This window comes from Salvelinus fontinalis, chromosome 2, assembly GCF_029448725.1.
Source record: "Salvelinus fontinalis isolate EN_2023a chromosome 2, ASM2944872v1, whole genome shotgun sequence".
NCBI classification, from domain to species: Eukaryota; Metazoa; Chordata; class Actinopteri; order Salmoniformes; family Salmonidae; genus Salvelinus; species Salvelinus fontinalis.
In genome coordinates this window covers 85,419,518-85,426,067 of record NC_074666.1, presented here as the reverse complement: position 1 = coordinate 85,426,067, position 6,550 = coordinate 85,419,518, and the positions used below count along the sequence as shown (strand labels likewise).

Here is a 6,550-nt window from a genome sequence, read left to right as displayed (position 1 = left end):
ACACACACACACACACACACACACACACACACACACACACACACATACATATCTGCGCGATAGATGTTGCCCATAGCTATCAACTGCTGTCCCTGATTGGCTGTCTATTGTGACCAGCAGTCAGTGACAGGGCCTGATTAGTACATTTGATCTTACTTGATTCTGTTTCCCATTTTCTCTCCTCCTCCTGGTGGTATTCCGTCTTGTGTAAACTGCTCCCTGAGGAGTGGACCTGTGAGTAATGGCAGCCAACGGCTGTGGGCCTGATTGGATCATTTCCTGCAGACTGCAGTCAAACGGATGTGCCAGATTTGCAGTGTGCTGTTTTCCTTTACTTTTCACTGAACAGGGATTGGGCCTGTCATCTTCTTCCTCCTCTCTGGTTCAGTGGTTGTTACTCGCCCTGTGTTGCCATGGTGACGTTGAAACTCCCGGTGGAGCAGTGACAGACCCAAATTAGCCTGTCCACTGGGACCCGCTGGGGTCAGACTGGGGTCAGACCGGGTCTGGGTCTAGCTTCTCCCTCCTGATCTCCCCCTCTCCATCTCTCTGAAGGTGGGATGCCGGTGGGATGAAGGTCTGATGGTGGGATGCCGGTGGGATGAAGGTCTGATGGTGGGATGCCGGTGGGATGAAGGTGGGATGCCGTGCGTTCATATCTGCGATGCTGCTGGTACCAACGTCATTTAGCTGAGTCTACCTTTAACAACGTGATGAAACTTTGTTGCTCCTTGCTGAAATAAACCTCCAAGTCTTCGGTTGCCTAGGCAATGCCCCCACAATGCAGCAGCAGCATAGAATGACAACACATGCTGTCAGGAGGGGAGGTGAGGAGAAAGGGTGTGTCCTATTTGAACAGTTATTACGGTAACCGCGGTCATTTGGCTGGCCAATTACCGTCATCCAGAATTCCATGACCGTCACAGCCCTACCATCTCCCCCTCCCCATCTCCCACTCTTCATCTCCCCCTCTCCATCTATCCCTCTCCATCTCCTCCTCTCCATCTCCCCTCTCCATCTTCTCCTCTCCACCCCCTCTCCATCTCACCCTCCTCATCTTCTCCCCTCCATCTCCCCCTCTCCATCTCACCCTCCTCATCTTCTCCTCTCCTTCTCCCCCTCTCCATCTCCCCCTATCGCCCTCTCCATCTCCCTCTCCATCTTCTCCTCTACATCTCCCCGTCCTAATTTCCCCCTCTCTATCTCCCCCTATCCCCCTCTCCATCTCCCCCTCTCCATCTCCCCCTACCCCCCTCTCCATCTCCCTCTCCATCTTCTCCTCTACATCTCCCCCTCCTAATTTTCCCATCTCCCCCCTTCCATCTGTATACAGACAGACAGGGTAGCAGGCAAGGCCCAGGTCTGGAGAACATAATGCCTTCTGTTGATGTGAGACTAGGCAGGTTCCCTCCTCCTCCTCACCTCCCTGTCTCCGCTTGTTTAATTTCCTCAAATACAGCCTTCCTTCCTCTTTGACATTCATTTACAATTTCCACCCCCCCCCTTTCTCTTCATTACTCTCTCTCTCTCTGTCCGCAGTGGCCAAACCATATGCTCATTATGAGCTCCCTGGATGCTCCATCCCTGGTGCAGTGGTGCCTGGCAGTTCAGAGGGAAGGCTGGGGAGAGATGCCCCCTTAAGGTGTGTGCTGCTGGGGCAGGCAGCTGTGGTGGTGGTGCAGGGGTTGGATAGATGCCTCTGTATGAGTAACACATCCCAGGGCTCTCTGAGCAATACCGAGGCTCTGACAGATTCCGTATTACTGCATACAGCTCCAGAAAAAAGCCCTGCTGCCTGTCAGAAAAGATAGTTCATCCAATTCATAAAAAATTATGTTTGAGTATTGCTCTGTGTGATCTTACATTCCTTTCTTTTTGGGAGTGAAGGGAGGGTTCAGCGTTATATCGCTGAGCCTCAGGCGTCTCAACTTGCCTACCGCAGCTGAATCGTTGTTTGTTTTGCCAGTTGAATGTTCTTGAACGTACCCTCTCTCTTCTGAGGAGAAGCAGGCGCCTCATTGGCTCAGTTCAGAGGTCAGTTCCCATGGTATCTCTGCGACCAATCCACCATCGCTCTCTCTCCAGGAGCGTTACTTTACTTGGCATTATGTGACTTTGCAGTAGACTCACTCAATACATTACGTCTGACAAGCCGCGCTCAAGATGAAGTACTGCTCTGCAGCCGTCCTCTCCATGGTGGCTCTTTTATGGGGCTTTTAAATGGTGATGCCCCTGCGTGGGATTTGCACCGATTGTTGAAATATATTGGCTGTGACAAATAAAGACGAATAACCTGTCTTCCTGTTGCTATTATTATCCTCCTCCTTCCCACTGAACTAGTTAGTAGATCTCTAGTAGCTAGCCATGTCACTGAATGACTAGTTAGTAGATCTCTAGTAGATAGCCATGTCACTGAATGACTAGTTAGTAGATCTCTAGTAGATAGCCATGTCACTGAATGACTAGTTAGTAGATGTCTAGTAGATAGCCATGTCACTGAATGACTAGTTAGTAGATCTCTAGTAGATAGCCATGTAAACTGAATGACTAGTTAGTAGATCTCTAGTAGATAGCCATGTCACTGACTGACTAGTTAGTAGATCTCTAGTAGATAGCCATGTCACTGAATGACTAGTTAGTAGATCTCTAGTAGATAGTCATGTAAACTGAATGACTAGTTAGTAGATCTCTAGTAGATAGCCATGTCACTGAATGACTAGTTAGTAGATCTCTAGTAGATAGCCATGTCATTGAATGACTAGTTAGTAGATCTCTAGTAGATAGTCATGTAAACTGAATGACTAGTTAGTAGATCTCTAGTAGATAGCCATGTCACTGAATGACTAGTTAGTAGATCTCTAGTAGATAGCCATGTCACTGAATGACTAGTTAGTAGATCTCTAGTAGACAGCCATGTAAACTGAATGACTAGTTAGTAGATCTCTAGTAGATAGCCATGTCACTGAATGACTAGTTAGTAGATCTCTAGTAGATAGCCATGTAACTGAATGACTAGTTAGTAGATCTCTAGTAGATAGCCATGTCACTGAATGACTAGTTAGTAGATCTCTAGTAGATAGCCATGTAAACTGAATGACTAGTTAGTAGATCTCTAGTAGATAGCCATGTCACTGAATGACTAGTTGGTAGATCTCTAGTAGATAGTCATGTCACTGAATGACTAGTTAGTAGATCTCTAGTAGATAGCCATGTAAACTGAATGACTAGTTAGTAGATCTCTAGTAGATAGCCATGTCACTGAATGACTAGTTAGTAGATCTCTAGTAGATAGTCATGTAAACTGAATGACTAGTTAGTAGATCTCTAGTAGATAGCCATGTCACTGAATGACTAGTTAGTAGATCTCTAGTAGATAGCCATGTCACTGAATGACTAGTTAGTAGATATCTAGTAGATAGCCATGTCACTGAATGACTATTTAGTATATCTCTAGTAGATAGCCATGTCACTGAATGACTAGTTAGTAGATATCTAGTAGATAGCCATGTCACTGAATGACTATTTAGTATATCTCTAGTAGATAGCCATGTCACTGAATGACTAGTTAGTAGATCTCTAGTAGATAACCATGTCACTGAATGACTAGTTGGTAGATCTCTAGTAGATAGCCATGTCACTGAATGACTAGTTAGTAGATCTCTAGTAGATAGCCATGTCACTGAATGACTAGTTAGTAGATCTCTAGTAGATAACCATGTCACTGAATGACTAGTTGGTAGATCTCTAGTAGATAGCCATGTCACTGAATGACTAGTTGGTAGATCTCTAGTAGATAGCCATGTCACTGAATGACTAGTTAGTAGATATCTAGTAGATAGCCATGTCACTGAATGACTATTTAGTATATCTCTAGTAGATAGCCATGTCACTGAATGACTAGTTAGTAGATCTCTAGTAGATAGCCGTGTCACTGAATGACTAGTTAGTAGATCTCTAGTAGATAGCCATGTCACTGAATGACTAGTTAGTAGATCTCTAGTAGATAGCCGTGTCACTGAATGACTAGTTAGTAGATCTCTAGTAGATAGCCGTGTCACTGAATGACTAGTTAGTAGATCTCTAGTAGATAGCCATGCCACTGAATGACTAGTTGGTAGATATCTAGTAGATAGCCATGTAAACTGAATGACTAGTTAGTAGATCTCTAGTAGATAGCCATGCCACTGAATGACTAGTTGGTAGATCTCTAGTAGATAGCCATGTCACTGAATGACTAGTTAGTATATCTCTAGTAGATAGCCATGTAACTGAATGACTAGTTGGTAGATATCTAGTAGATAGCCATGTCACTGAATGACTAGTTGGTAGATCTCTAGTAGATAGCCATGCCACTGAATGACTAGTTGGTAGATATCTAGTAGATAGCCATATCACTGAATGACTAGTTAGTAGATCTCTAGTAGATAGCCATGTCACTGAATGACTAGTTAGTATATCTCTAGTAGATAGCCATGTAACTGAATGACTAGTTGGTAGATATCTAGTAGATAGCCATGTAACTGAATGACTAGTTAGTAGATCTCTAGTAGATAGCCATGCCACTGAATGACTAGTTGGTAAATCTCTAGTAGATAGCCATATCACTGAATGACTAGTTAGTAGATCTCTAGTAGATAGCCATGTCACTGAATGACTAGTTAGTATATCTCTAGTAGATAGCCATGTAACTGAATGACTAGTTGGTAGATATCTAGTAGATAGCCATGTAACTGAATGACTAGTTGGTAGATATCTAGTAGATAGCCATGTAAATGTAATGACTAGTTGGTAGATATCTAGTAGATAACCATGTCACTGAATGACTAGTTAGTAGATCTCTAGTAGATAGCCATGTCACTGAATGACTAGTTAGTAGATCTCTAGTAGATAGCCATGTAACTGAATGACTAGTTAGTAGATCTCTAGTAGATAGCCATGTATCTGAATGACTAGTTAGTGGATCTCTAGTAGATAGTCATATCACTGAATGACTAGTTAGTAGATATCTAGTAGATAGCCAGGTAACTGAATGACTAGTTAGTAGATCTCTAGTAGATAGTCATATCACTGAATGACTAGTTAGTAGATCTCTAGTAGATAGCCAGGTAACTGAATGACTAGTTAGTAGATCTCTAGTAGATAGTCATATCACTGAATGACTAGTTAGTAGATCTCTAGTAGATAGCCATGTCACTGAATGACTAGTTAGTAGATCTCTAGTAGATAGCCAGGTAACTGAATGACTAGTTAGTAGATCTCTAGTAGATAGTCATATCACTGAATGACTAGTTAGTAGATCTCTAGAATGGTTTGTATTGAATGTCTTGCAGACCTTCAACTGGTTTATAAACCAAGCCTTTTCATCCTTGACCATTACAAAAGCTATAACAGTTACAGAGATGTGTTGTATCTCTCCCAAAATAATAGATTCCTAATCTCTAGTGGGATGTGTGATGAGTGAGTGAACGATTAAGTGACTGAGTGATGGTGATTATATTGATGTACTACTGTATATTCAGCTCATTTGGTTGCTCAGGGCCCTGGCTAATCAGCCTGTTAATGTGGCTGACTGTGGCTGATGCTCAGGCACATCATTATGCTTCTCTAGGGGGCCCCGCCTGACCAGCCATTATAATGCATATGGGGCTCCTTAGTCAGGGCCAGGGCACAATAAGCCTCCATCTAATGAAGTGTACACCACAGATCTGGGGGGCTAAATAGACACATCCAGCAGTATGTGCTGTAGTAACTATCTCCGCCAGAGTGCTCAATACTAATGCTGTTACCCAAGTAGTCAGTCCATTTAGCCTCACCCCTGCCCAGCCCCAGTCTATCAGTGCTCCCTAACACAGCGCTATGGAAGGGTATGAGTATTTAAAGAGATCATTAGAACCAGTGTGCTGTGGTACCGTGGCACCCAGCGCTTTGAAATGATCAGGTGAATAGAGAGGGGTGTGGTTATGGTTGTGAAAAGGTTGATTACAGGAGAGGAGAGGTTGTACAGTTTGTCTACTTGTTGACATGGGATCAACGAGTCCTACTAACACCTAAACAGCCCATATGGCCTGGCCTCCCTCCCTTTCTTTCTTCCCCCTTCCTCTCTCTTGTCTCTTCTCTCCAAGTAGTTGTCTATCCATGATAGACTGTGTGGCCTCTGATCCTCAGGTGGCCCTACCTGTCGTATACAGCCTTGGCGGCCACCTTCCTCCCTCCCTCCCTCCCTCTCTGTCTATCTCTCTCTCTCTCTCTCTCTCTCTCTCTCTCTCTCTCTCCCTCCCTCCCCCAAGCTCTGTGTGGTAATTATCAGTTCATTTGATGCCTCTACCTTGAGGAGCCCCACGCTGCTCTGCTTCCTTCATCCCTCCCTCAGCTCAGCTACATCAAAATGACCCTGGTGAGGCTTTAATGTGCAGATGCTCCACTTCATCCAGCCCAATTACGCCTGACTACTTTTCACCGTTTTTTTCTTCTTCTGTGCCTTTAGTTTAATCAATGTTTTTTTCCCTACCTGCTTTTGAATTCATTATTTTTGTACCTGCTTTGAAATGAA

General features: G+C 44.0%; 1 protein-coding gene across 13 annotated transcripts in view; it reads left to right on the top strand.

Moving 5' to 3' along the window:
• srcin1a (SRC kinase signaling inhibitor 1a) overlaps window positions 1-6,550 on the top strand; it is a 145,844-nt gene that overhangs the window by 85,788 nt on the left and 53,506 nt on the right. The window contains exon 1 of one of the 13 annotated variants that reach the window (XM_055891969.1): window positions 5,109-6,394. The exons of the other annotated variants lie outside the window; for them this stretch is intronic. The gene's annotated coding sequence lies outside the window, so the exon portion shown is untranslated. Of the gene's footprint in view, window positions 1-5,108; window positions 6,395-6,550 lie in introns of those variants that run through there. 13 annotated transcript variants of the gene reach the window in all.